The 13,988-nt window shown below is 44.6% G+C and overlaps 1 protein-coding gene across 3 annotated transcripts in view; it reads left to right on the top strand.

The window, feature by feature from the left end:
* Positions 1–13,988, top strand: part of LOC146859938 (mucosa-associated lymphoid tissue lymphoma translocation protein 1-like) — a 1,299,471-nt gene that overhangs the window by 996,755 nt on the left and 288,728 nt on the right. The gene's annotated exons all lie outside the window — the stretch shown is intronic.

The raw sequence follows: 13,988 nt of genomic DNA, 5'->3' as shown, positions 1-13,988 counted from the left end.
CCATCAATTCAATTGCCCCTGTAAAAATATGCTCTAAAGCACCCAGGAACAATTTGGCGTTGTGGTTTACCCCAGAATTGCGTATAACGAAAAGCCAATGCAAAAATCTTGAAAGAAAGTGGCGGCGCACCCACCTGGACACTGACAAAGCAAATTTCAGAGCTGTGTTAACGCTCTATCATAAAGAAATCAAACAAGCCCGCAGAACATATATAGCTGCGCAATTAAGGCTAGCAGGTAATGCGCCGAAAATCCTTCACCAAATTTTGCAAGACTTCACTTGTCCGAAAGCCTGTGATTTGGACAACATGCATTCCCAGTCTCTCTGTAATAAAATCGGCTCTTTTCTCATACAAAAAATTGATACCATCTATGACAAATTTTCTAATAATTGTCACACTCCACAGTCTGATGACATTGTACCCCTTAGTGTCAATCACACACCTCTGCTGACCTTTCCTCCCCTCTTACGGGATGAGACCGCCACACTATTACGCAATGTTACATCTGGCTCTCCCGTAGATGTTATGCCTGCTAGATTAGGAGCGTCTCTTGCTCACGCACTAGCAGACTCTGTCACCATGCTGTTTAACTCCTCTTTAAGTAAGGGGCTAGTTCCCCTTTCTTGGAAAGCCGCACAGGTCATCCCACTACGGAAAAATAACAAGCTTCCCATGGACGACCTCGCCAACCTTCGCCCTATCTCCCTCCTCCCTTACTTGAGCAAGGTCCTCGAGAAATATGTGAATAAACACATCTCGAACCATATCGAAGCGACTGGCTACCTTGACCCGTCACAATCAGGGTTTCGTGCAAACTACAGCACCGAGACTGCCTTGGTGGCTGTCACTGACTGTATTATACGGACGCTCGATCAGGGACAGTCTGCCGTCTTGGTCCTTTTAGACCTCTCCGTCGCGTTCGATACGGTTGACCATCTGACCTTGCTCGAAAGATTAAGAGGGGCAGGACTAGGGGGTACGGCGCTCAGCTGGGTAACTAACTTCCTTACTGATCGTACACAAACCTTTAACCTTGGCCCTTTTCGCTCCACCACCGAGTGTCTGACCAAGGGTGTGCCACAGGGCTCTTGTTTGAGTCCTACGTTGTTCAACATCTATGTGGCCCCCCTTGCTTCTCTCCTAAGATCTCTTGGCTTCATCCCCATATCTTATGCGGATGATACCCAACTTATCTTCCCATTTGATAAATCCTCACTGACTGCCCAAACCTGCTTTTCCCAAGGTATGCTGGCCATCTCAGAGTGGATGAGTAGTAATTTCCTGCAGCTGAACGCCAGCAAAACAGAGATCATTCTCTTTGGAGATGCCTCTATTATGTGGTCACCAACCTGGTGGCCAATTGAGCTGGGGCCTGTTCCGTTGCCTAAGCTCACAGTAAAAAACCTTGGCGTTCGCTTCGATCAGGCTATGTCCATGAAGGATCATGTTTCTCACACCGTTAGTGCATGCTTCTTTACACTGCGCCTTTTGAAGAAAGCTCTTCCCTATCTCCCGGACTCCTTTCGCAAGACACTTGTCCAGGCATTGGTGTTAAATAAACTGGATTGCTGCAATGCACTAACGGTCGCTGCCAACGAATCCGCCTTTAACCGTCTGCAAGTGGTGCAAAACACCGCAGCACGACTGGTCACTAAAGCCCCTGGCAGATCTGCCTCTATCCCGTTGCTTCGGCAACTGCACTGGTTACCAGTGAGGAAACGAGTCAAGTTTAAACTTTGCTGCCTGACCCACAAAGCATTGTGGGGCCCCGGCCCTCCTTATCTGACTGATAGGCTCCATCAATACACTCCCAATCGCGACCTGAGGTCTGGCTCCAAATCGCTGTTACTTATTCCAAGGATTAAGAGAGCATGGGTGGGAGGTAGATCTTTCTCCTACCAAGCCCCATTGGTTTGGAATCAGCTGCCCCTTCCGCTCAGACAGTGCTCCGACTACCTTGGGTTCAGAAAGATACTAAAGACCACCCTTTTCTCAGAATGACACTGCCCCATCACCTCCGCATAGCTCTGCTAGCGCTGAGAGACCCCTTCGGGGGTGATTCATGCGCTCTACAAACTATTTAACATAACATAACATAACATGCATATTGCTAATATTATCTCGCCTAGAACAGAGCGAAGTTTACCAAAATCCGGCAAACACCCAAACAACCAATCCCACCATCCTTTTTCTACATCCTCCTTGACATCTTTATAAACTTTTGTAAAGCTTCAATGTGGGACTGAATTGTCTTTCGAATGATCTGAAAGATTAAAGCAACACATTCCCTCAAGGTCTGAACATCCATTTTTTTTTTTTTTTTTTGAAAACCTTTATTAACCGCAGTTGCATCAATTGACAATGTACAGTCCTTCGCCAAGGCATCGATTCAGCAATACTAGAATACACACGTTCAGATGGTGAGACACAGCCATTTAGCCGGCAACCCGGAGGTCCGGCGGCGGTAATCAGTTGAACATATGCATAGGAATCCGGTATGTACATTGCGTATAAGTGGGTCGATGGTGCTTTTCTGTATTTCGTCGTGTCTCATCTGAAGCGCATTGCCTGCAAGAGAGGAGGGCGCTGTGTGCCAGCCCGCAGTGCAGCGCCGTCAATTAGCCCCTAGGCTCATAGGAGGAATTGCGCTAGGCGCCGGGTTTTCCACCAAATGCCCTGGTCTCCGGGCAACAGAGCCCCGGTGGCCTGCTCTTGGCGTAAGCTGGAGCGCGACGAGGAGGTTGCAGTATAGCTCGAAAGGACGCTCATAGCAACTATTGCTGTGGTGGAACACGGGTCGGCCAGGGGGCGTAACCAGTCGCCGAACTGCTCCCCGTGTGTGCAACATGAACGTAGGGGTCAGGGCCAGGGTCGAAAACTCGGGTGGGGACTAGAGTAAGAGGGGTGGGGGGGGAGGTGGAGATCGTTCTGCAGCAGTGTAAGAGGAGACAGGAGCTGTCCAGCGGGGCATAGCCGGGCCGTATGGGAGGCGCGCCGAGTAGCAGGTCGTGAGGGGGGGGGGGAGAAGAAGGGGGGGAGGGCCAGAGGGCCATCAGAGGGGGGGCCAAGAGTCAGCCGCGCTTGCGTCCGCGGTCTGAGATTGTCCTTTCATGTGAAGGAGGTTTTCCTCCACGCCTAGTAAGGGGCATCTGAGCGGGGCGGAATGGTCATGTCTTTCCGGGTGTGCCCATGTCCCAGTAGTGGGCGCGCCCTCTCAAGCAGCAGCGGCAGCAAGCCCTGCGCGAAGGTCTGAACATCCATGATCATGTTTCAAGAGTAAATAATCGAATGCGGCTCTGTTCTGTACGATAGCTTTTCTTGACTCTGCACATCTAATAATAACTCTGCTAAAGCAATTGATGTATGATTAATATTTTTCACCATCAAACATGCTAATTCACTAACAGCCCTAGAATTAATAATGGTTAGGCCTGGAATTCCTACTAATAAAGCAACTAAACTGATATATTCAGACTTGGATAATAAATGAACTTCAGAATCACAATGTTCACTGAGTTGAACAGCTTCTCTCGTATTTCGGACATGTGATGTTGGATTTAATGGGAACATTATGAGGCCTAATCTAGTAAAGGCACACGGTCCACCTGTGATATTTGCTGGAATGTACGTGTATGTAACATTACCACAAGAGAATAACCACCCTACAGGCAATTTAACATGCCTAAAATGACTGGCAGCAGATACTACATTTTTACATGTCATATTGTTCTGCATAGTTTTACATGTACTTTCAATTCGAGTTTTGCATATAGTTTGCATAGAGTTTGTTGTTCCCACGTCATTTTTAACTCCGTTCCTTCGAGTCGTATTTGAGCACATTTACCAATGGTAATTGGGTCACAAATGTTGCCTTCAGGTAAAAAAACTTTATTTGCCTTTAAACGAGGCGCAAATCTAGGTGATATGTTAGTGCACATTAGACCCAGACAACGGAGTACAGATGTGCCTCGGGCCATCTGGACAGGACAGCCAGTACGTGGTCATTTTCCATGTGGTGCGTGTGTGGTATGCCATCTCACCACGCGTGCTACTCAACTGGATTTGGGGCTGAGAACACCGTGGATTTTGTCTCAACATACAAATTGTAACGCAGAGGCTTTGGTGTATCTTATCCAATGCCCATGTAAATTAAAGTATGTTGGGATGACTACACGGAAAGTGAAAACATGAATAATAAAACATAAAAGCTCCATTAAACGCAAAAAATCCAATACAAAATTGACACGTCATTTTTTAGACATGGGTCATACGGAGGAAGACATGAGATGGGTTGTTTTAGATAAACCACACTACCATAGAGATATGGGACCTCTGGAAACAATCATTTTGCCGCGAACAAAAATGGGTATTTCGACTGGCTGGTCACCATACTGGGTTGGATGATGAGATTCCCTGGTGCAGTGTAATATACCTATTGATTCAAGAGATTAAAGGATAGGATAAGAATAGAAATGCATATTGATATCTTTTTGACCATCTACTGTCTCCACGTCTTATATAGATCCATACAACTAAGGTGGCTGTAAATACAGACTGCAATTGTGCATGTAAGGCACTCTTTTGTATATGGTGGATTATGACATCACTTTTTATACCACTGCTGAGTATGATAGACGTACCTATTCGTGGGGAGATACTGAAATACTTTGGTCATGATATTCTACACCTACTAATGATGACGTTTGCGCTATGTTTATATGTTTTTACGGAGCGCAGCTTTGCCTTTAAAAAACGTTTTCTTCCCTGTTTTTCCGTTTGAAGTCTCGGCAAGTAGATTCCTACACACTTGTTGATTACTGATATTTTACATTGACACAAGAACAATTATTCATTCCATATTTTTAGTGGTGTTTGTTCAAGTACTCTTTATTCACCCCTCATGATTTATTTACCAATTTATTCAACAGGGATTTTGTAAAAATCACCATTTTGTTTTTAAGTCGCCATGGTTATCGTTTTCAACATACAATAGTGACAACATATGCGTTGCGTCCAGACGTTTTTGACGCATGCGCAGCACTGCCGAAAAACTCTACTTCCGTAGTTAAATAGCCGGCGTGGAGACTTGCACATTGCTCCCGTCCAGAGTCGAGAGAAGAAGTGAGTTGCACATATGCAGGTGAGAGAATATACTTGGAAACTCTATGCTACAACCGATAGTTAAGATTTTTTAAGTCGTCCTTTTGTTAATTGCTCTATTGAATTGTTGATCAGCACGTTCTTACGTCTATTTAAAGACAGGGAGGTATCATCTGGGTTATACACTTTGATTTTTCAAAATGGTGATTAGCCTGTGCTAAATACTTGAAAGTAGAGGTATAGATAATAATTTTGAAGCATGGAGATTTTCCATAATAACTCAAATAAGTGGGGTATTGCTTCGACCTTAAAGAATTGATATGTAGATAGCTTGTACTCTGTGTCGCCTTATCAAATACCAGTAAAACATGTCTTTTTATATATTCTTAAGATCGACACACGATGCGACTTAGGTAGAGTCAAAATACTAAACAGAAACATTAGGTAAGAAACGACACCTTTTGGGTGCAACACATTTGGTGGTGGTAGCCTTACATTGTATTGATTACATTTCTGTGTTTTGTTTTACTTTAGGACTTCTGACCTACCGAACTGAAGTACAATTGAAATGTATGCTTGGTCCAGAATATTTTCCTAAATGTTTATACTTTGTTATTACACACATGATTGAGCAGAGTGACTAGAGATTGGTCCTGATGAATGCCCCTGAACATTGGGTTGTCAACTAGGGCAGAAACATGTTGACCCACAGGGTAACATCCATAACCCTGTTTCACGTTGCCATTTTAAATTTCCCCAATAGGAAGTAAAAATAAAAAATTGGTTATTCCTATTGAGAGAATTTTATATTCCTGCACGTTTTCTTCTTTGTTTTTTTGCACTCTGCCCCTCACTGACACCCATTGAGGCTATTATAACAAACGTGCTTGTCTTGAGAACACTCCCGCTCCTTCCCGGCTGGGAAGTTGTAGCCCACATTGGGTACTTTGCGGTCTCTTTGTGTTGGAGGAACCCTATGATGAAGCATGTCACCCTTGGGTGAGTGAGGGTTTTTGTCCATATAAAGGCTATGCCCACCTATTTTCTTCTAGCTAAGCTGTCCTACACATAGTGTGAGCTGTAATATCTGAGATTTACAGACTTCCTTTTGGACCCCTGTTGTGTGATATATAACTAAATTTGTGTAGCATGAGGTACTAGAAATCACTCTAATAACTGTTTGTTTTAATATTTTGAGTCTGCAAATATTTAGTCGCTAGCGTGTCTGCTTCCAGTCCTTCAAGGAAAACAGTGTGTGCTTTTGTCTAATGTTATTCAGAAAACATGGAAGTCATTCAAATTGTACAAGGGCTTCACTCATTAAGCATAATGCGGCAAGTAAACCCTACCAAACTTGATAAATCCCATTAGATTTTTTCTTTTCGTAATTTTGTCAGTGTATTTGGAGGTTACAAAGTACCATACTTATGTAGGAAGTTGGATGCCAAACCCCAACCCCTAGCAAAGTCATTATTGTGTCCACGCTAGCTAAGCGTTCTGTCAAGTCATCCGTATATATATATATTTTTTTTTCTTCAGTATTTTTGTATAGCATGTGTGTGTGTATATGTACATTTGAGTTTCTGTAATCTGATATCTGTATGAGTATTATAACCGGATACTGTAGGGGATCTAATTTAGCTATTATATTGTGCTTATCTGCTGGATTCAACGGATATTGAGCCTGTATTTGTGGCTCCCTCATTAAAGGAATCACATGTGGAGCTGACTATTTGTCCAACTTGCCTAATTTCTGTACAATGGAGATGCCAATTTCAGAGCCCAATCGCATGCGTAGTTCTTTAGGTACCAAGGAGATAAATGCAGTCATTGTTACTTCCTCCCCCCAAGGTGTAGCTCTAAGAAAAGTCGGAGGGCAGTCTTCATCTGCAAAAATAATGTTGTAAGCATCCTTCAAATGCTGCCAGATTATAGCTTTCATTTTGTATGGTACATCCCCTTCAATCTGTATCTTTAACCGAACCCCATCTTGAGGGTTTATATGCCAGCAGTTTCTCACCTGTATATATTCTTTAGTTGGGGTCCCCACCAGATGCTCCCTGAAAGTCTGGGGAACTGTTGTCACTTATACTACACTCTCCAGAAGCGTAATCACCCAAGTCCCTTTCCACAGAAGGATCCGTAGTTCTCAGGGCATGTTTTTTTGCTAGACAAGCCCCCTTCTTCTTTTTAAAGTGAGTCCTCTTCACTTGCTAATTCACTTTTGCTTGATGTACTTGTCCTTTCTATACTACTCAGTCCGTACGCTTCTCCCTGCTCTTTTACCATTCTCACAGCCCTGAAAAGAACTGGAAGAACTGCTTTTACAATAACTGCCCGGCTTTTTAATTTTATCATGGTCACTCAAATTTTTATCCACTTTTGTTAGACTTCCAGGCCGGGGGACACCAGTCTTTTTTTAGGTTTCACGTTCTGCTTTTTTAAAATCTCTGGCACAGCTTTTACTTTGCCCAAACCCTCATTCTTGTTTTTAGCCTGAGATGTGGTTTAAGAGCCTGCAAACGTATCACATCCCACACAGGTAACTGGATTACAAGCAATTTAGATTTTTAATATTTTGTTAATTTTTTATCATAAAATTTTTGATTGCCACCACACTGTTATCAATTAGAACATGATTTGGATAGTTGTATTAAGGCAATCTTTCGATTATATGGGCCGGCAACTTTAATGCACGGATATGGATAAAACTCCCAAAATCGGTTTGCGGACTTGTAAATCCAAGCAGGGACAGACAGTTTCATTTTGGCCAGGAGCAATATGGCAAGGCACTTAATTCACTAATTATGAAATATAACCTTGTTTTTGCTTCATAAGTCTGCACCCTAGATCAGTTGTTGACCACAACCTTTGCAGGAGGAGGTAGTCCAAACAAAGTAGATCATATCCTATTGTAACAAATCAATGTAACTAACGCCAAACTGTGCCAGCGACCATAATTCGCTGTTGGTCTATTTAGTAGCTCATACAAAATTTAAAACCAAATTGGGTAAAATAATTGATGTTGAGCCAAATAAGAATAAGGGAATAATGTTGAGATGGAGTAAAGTAAACCCAACTTGTTTACGTACTGATTTGTTTGAGTTAAACAGGTTTGCTTGTTGTGGGTGTCTAGACAAGGATGATGATGCAGTGGTGGGGCTTGGAAAAAATGGCGGCCGCAGGTTAGGCGGTTCGCGCGTCAGTAGTTTCTGACCTTCCTGAGCCTCCGTCGGGACGCTCGTAGCTACCGGCGTTCTCTCTACGGAATGGAGGTCTTTGCGGATCCGCGTTAATTTGCGAGTATTTTTCGCTTTCATTTTTTGCCTCCCACTGTCCAGTCTTTGGTTTTTGTCTGGTTTGTTTCTCTACCTCAGCGCAAGGAACGGCAACGCTTAACATCTGGCCGGCGCCGATGTATGAGAGCTCCGGTCTGAAGCTCTCCCCCTCTTCTACCCTGCGGTGGAAGCAGGCAGCCGTGGAGCTCAGGCGTGGATGCAGGGCGGCGGCTCGCGGGCTCCTGAGGGGGAGTTGCCGGGGTTAGCAAGGTGAAGAGCACCCCAGGGAGCCAGAAGGAGACACGGCGGGTTCAGCAGCAGAGGCCAGAGAGCCGGCAGGCGCTGCAGGCGTGCCTTGCCCCTGCTCAGAGTAAAAAGTAGTGAGTAGTAAGGAGGGGACGCCAAGGGCCAAGAAACCTACTGGTGGGGTATCCTCAGAGAAAGGGGGCAAACCCAGAAGGAGGGGGAAAGGCCCCACGTATACTGCCCCAGGGGGTAAGCAAGGCGTTAGTCTTAAGGCCCCTCAACAATTCATGTCTGTGACTTCAAAGGCATTAGAAGCACCAGTGGAAAAAAGAGGCAAAGCAGCGATACCCCCCAAATCAATTGTTACCATCCACTCAGCTGGGAGGGAAGGTAAAAGAGAGATACGTAAAAGCTCGATCCGCATAACCCCCTCACTGCTCTCATACTTCAGGGTGCGGCCCCAAATCTTGGACATTCAACCTGGCTCAGAGGTTGTCAGTAATATGGCTGGAAACTTGGAGGGACCTATGAGTGATAAAAATAAGGCTGATACCTTCCATAGTGAGGATATACTTGGCGTGGCTGAGCCGCTTGGGGCTAGACCCATAATGGATGCCCTAGTGGAGGGTGCGACGTCCCCACCGGGCCCCGGGGGCCCTGGACCCCTTGCGGCTCACAATCTGGAAGCTGGGGGGACTACTAACGTAACCAACAGCGATCCCATTGGTGAGGGGGGTGAAATTGGTTGTGCTTTGGAGATGCTCTTGAATACTATGAGGGAGGAGATAAGGTGCGGTTTTGCGCAATCAAAAAACAACCAGAATGAGATCAGGGCGGTTTGCGAGACTCTCAAAAAGAAGGTGGCTGGTCTCTGTGAAAGAACAGAACTTTTGGTAAACTCAGTAGGGCGTTTGGAATCTAGTCTGGAGATGGCAGAGACCAAGATTCAATACCTGTTAAGGGAAAGTGAAGTCATGAAGGAGAGAGTGGAGTCCTTGGAAAACTACTCTAGAAAAAATAATCTCCGCCTATTAAAAATACCAGAGAAGAAGGAGGGTAGTGATATCAAGGCTTTTGTGGTGGCCCTAATAAAAAACTCATTCTCAATTGACGAAACGGCAGAAATTCTTGACAGGGACATTCAGAGGATCCATAGAGATCCGTTCCGCCTTAACCCCGGGAGAGTGAAACCAAGAAATATCCTGGTGAACTTTCTTACCTATTCCCTCAAGGAGAAAATTCTTAATCTAGCACTAAAAGCGAAGTCAGTGACTGCTACTGGTTTCTCTTTTGAGATCCGGTCAGACCTGTCTAAAACCACCTTAGATAGACAGTGGGAGCTAGGCCAAAAAGTTTAGAGCAGTAGGGGCAACCGTAGAGATGAGATTTCCTGCCTTCCTGAGGGTGATGTATAACAACAAAATGCATAATATCCGATCCCCTCAGGAGGCAGACGATCTAATAGCTTCCATTAGTCAGCACTCCTGAGAAGGGAAATTGATCAGGTTTCCGAGTTGGGGGGGTTGTTCTTGTCTTCCTTTTCTCTTTTTCTTCTTTCTCATAGGGGCTTTAGGGCTCTAGGCTCAATACTCGGGGGGGGAAAAGCAAAAAAAAAAAAAAAAATCTCAAAATGTTCAGTTTGACAGTGCCATCAGGTCAAATATGGGTATTTGTTCTGGGATACTCGATTATGAGATATTTAAGAAAAAGGGAAATAAGATTAGACAAGACAACTTAAATGAGATAGGGGGGAAAGGGTTACAGCATAGTCAGAAGGAGGGATTAAGGGGAGAACAGGGGAAAAGATAAAAGAACATATACAACAAAAAAAAATAATATAAAACAATATAAAAAAAATATATCTATTTTTCAAAAGTTAAGAAAAGGGGTGAATTTGGGTAGCAATGGGTGAGGTGCCCCCTCCCTTCTCTCTGACTCCATTTCGTCTTTACCACATTTCCTATGCCCTTCCTGCCATTTTCTTGGCCGTAGTAGCCAACTAGAAACTGAGGTGGAGGATAGCTGGTTCCTCTTCTTATTTGGTATTGTGGGGGCTTAGGGATGGTCTTTCTCTGACGCAAACTGGCGATATATCACGCCAGTATCAACAAGGGAGGGTTTTCCAGGGGGGGTATGGGGGGGGATAAAGTCAAAATGTCCTTATAGGTCTGTCTCAGCGTTCTTTAAATTTTATAAATTAGCCTTCGAAGAGGTTCAGGTTGGGAGATGTTATGTGGACTGTTTTAGAGAGATTGGTTCTATAGGTGGAAGGATAGGAAGGACAGGAAAGGTTAATGCATTATGATTGGGTTGCAGTTTATATCCTGGAATGTCAACGGCTTGCGGGTGAGGGCTAGAAGACATAGAATCTTACAATATCTAAAAGACTCTCCCGCGCAGGTAATTGTCATCCAGGAGACACATTTATTAAAACATGAGGTTAAGGATATGCTAAAAAATTTGAAGTGGGTGGACAAATTTATATGCACAGACCATAACGCCAACATACGAGGGATCCTTATAATATTTAAAAAGCAGATCTGTGCCCAAATTATGGATCAGAAAGAAGATCTTAGTGGCAGATGGCTACTGGTAAAAGTGCAGTTGGAAGGGCTAGTGTACACCCTAGTGGGGTATTACGGCCCGAATCAAGATGATCCGTCATTTCTGAATAAAATTCAGAATCACCTGATCTCATGCCAAGACCCCATTGTGTGGGTGGGAGATTTTAATATAGTCTTAAATCCCAAGCTGGACAAATCGTCCAACTCAAGAGAAACAACACCTTCTAAATCTAGGCAAACCCTTAAAACTATACTGTCGAATCTGGGGTTGGTGGATGAATGGAGGCAGAGAGCGGGCAATAATCCAGGGGTTTCCTTTCACAACTATAAGTACAAACATAAGTCAAGAATTGACTACGCCTTCTTCAGTCATAAGCTGAAGGAAGATCTGAAGGATATAATATATATTCCTTCTCACCTCTCTGACCACTCGGCCATCTTTTTCACCCTGTTATACCATCAGCAGAGCAGGCAAACCTCTTGGTCCTTTGATCGGACGATTCTGCTTGAAGAGGAGGAAATCTGCTTCCTAGTTGCTGAGGTATGCATATTTCTGGACATTAATTTAAATTCAGCATCAATAGTCATCATATGGGAAGCATTGAAAGCCTTCCTAAGAGGCTGCATAACAAACGGAGCCTCGTATAGATGTAAGGCCTATAGAACAGCCGTCACTAACATAGAGCAGGAACTCAGGCAGATAGAGCTGAAATATGGTACACTCTCAGTAGAGGACCAGGAGAAGCGGGCAGCGCTGAAGGTAAACCTTGAAAACCTACTTCAGGAAAGGGTGGCCAAGAGATGGGAGGCAAGTAAGCTGTCACACTTTGAGTACGGAGAGGCGGCTGGTAAAATCTTGGCTTGGAAAATAAAAGCAGACCAGGCCAAGAAATATATTAAGGAAATAAAACTGGTAGGGGAAGCCAAGGCCAGATCTACCACCACAGAAATAGGGATCGCCTTTCAGTAGTTCTTTCAAAACATCTACAAGGAAGACATTGTCGATGACCAAGTGGCTAGGGAGGTATGGTTAGATCAGGCCCACCTCCCCACCTTTTCGTCAGATCAGCGCGACCACTTGGAGACCAGAATAACAGAGGTTGAAGTTAGTAACACCATCAAGCAATTGAAGCGAGCGAAAGCCGCAGGCCCGGATGGCATTCCAGGGGAGGTGTACAGTGCATTGGGCTCAGTAATAGTTCCATCTTTGACTGCCCTTTTTAACGCTATATTCTTAGATGGTATGGCCCCGCCAGAATCGTGGAATGGGGCAACGATCGTGCTGATCCCTAAACCTGGCAAGGACCCGGCTGATTGTGGGTCCTACAGACCAATCTCACTCCTAAACAATGATTATAAGATTTTTGCGGCCCTTCTTGCGGGAAGGTTGGGGAGTGAGATCGGTTCAATAATCCACCAAGACCAGAAGGGATTTATAGGAGGGCGACAGCTAGCAGTTCTTACCCACGATCTGGTTGGAGCAATTGATATAGCCGCTTCATTTTGTCTTCCATTGGCCACCTTTACCCTGGATGCTACCAAAGCTTTTGACAGGGTCAATTGGCCCTATCTGGCTGCGGTTCTGAAAAGGTTCAATCTAGGAGATAACTTCCGTTGTGCTATCTCGCTTCTCTATAACGACCCAAGGGCTAGACTTCTGGTCAACGGGGTCCTTACCGATCAGTTCAAAATCACAAGGGGTACCAGGCAGGGTTGTCCGCTCTCTCCCCTCCTATTCAATATGTATATAGAACCCTTAGCCCAAATTCTGAGAGATGATAACAACATTCCTTCTTTTGAGTTTGGAGGATAGGCTAAGCGGATAGGACTATATGCGGACGACATAATAGTCTATACATCTGACCCTGTGCAGGCTCTCCCCGTTATTATTAAGAGAGCTAAAGAATTCGGGCTGATTTCGGGGTACAAAATCAACGAAGGAAAGACTGAGGTGATGACCTGGAACATCCAAAACCCGAAGTTGGCTGTTACTCCATCTATGCGCTATCTGGGAATTAGGATCACCCAGGAGATAGGTAAAATTGCTTATACCAACCTGGAACTGGTTTCACGAGAATGTCGGGCATTACTAAAAGCTTGGGCCTTTCTTCCACTGACAATACTGGGGAGAGTTAGTCCAGTAAAAATGTCCATCCTCCCCAAGTTTTCGTTTATTTTTAACACCATCCCTCTAGCTTTTGATCAGAAGCAAATCCAAAAATGTCAACAAGACATAAATTCTTTTGTTTGGAATTATAAAGCTACTAGACTGGCCTGGAAAAAACTGAGAAGGAGGAGGGAGAAGGGGGGGCTCACACTCCCAGACCTACAATACTATGCCTGGGCGTTTCAGTTATCATACTCCAGGATGCTGTTGAAGGCGCCATCAAGTGCACCGATTGGTAAAACGTTTAAGGCTATGCTGAATGGGGCTGATTTGCCCCTTGATGGTTTTCTTTTTAAATTTGGAGACCGGAAGTTCTTCAAGAAGGTGAGGTTAAAGATCTTACTATCAATGGCCAAAATGTGGAAACTGATTAGAGAAAGGGTGGGGTTGCCCTATTTTTCTAGGTTCGCCCCAATCTGGGACTCGCCGGGGCTCCCTCCGTGTTTGAGGGATAGTCTTGTAACACCTATTAGAGAGGCAGGGATAGTAAGTTGGGGACAGCTGCTAGTGGAGGGGGCATTGGTGGGGTGGGACGAGTTATATGAGAAGGTTGGCCCAACACTATCTAGATTCAAATACATGCAGCTTGCCAGCTGGTCCCGGGAATTGATCAGGAAAAAGATACACTTGG

The sequence above is a fragment of the Triturus cristatus genome, chromosome 3_1 (genome assembly GCF_964204655.1).
Source record: "Triturus cristatus chromosome 3_1, aTriCri1.1, whole genome shotgun sequence".
Taxonomy (NCBI): domain Eukaryota; kingdom Metazoa; phylum Chordata; class Amphibia; order Caudata; family Salamandridae; genus Triturus; species Triturus cristatus.
Note: the sequence above shows the minus strand (reverse complement) of the source record. Positions and strands in the feature narration are given on the sequence as shown.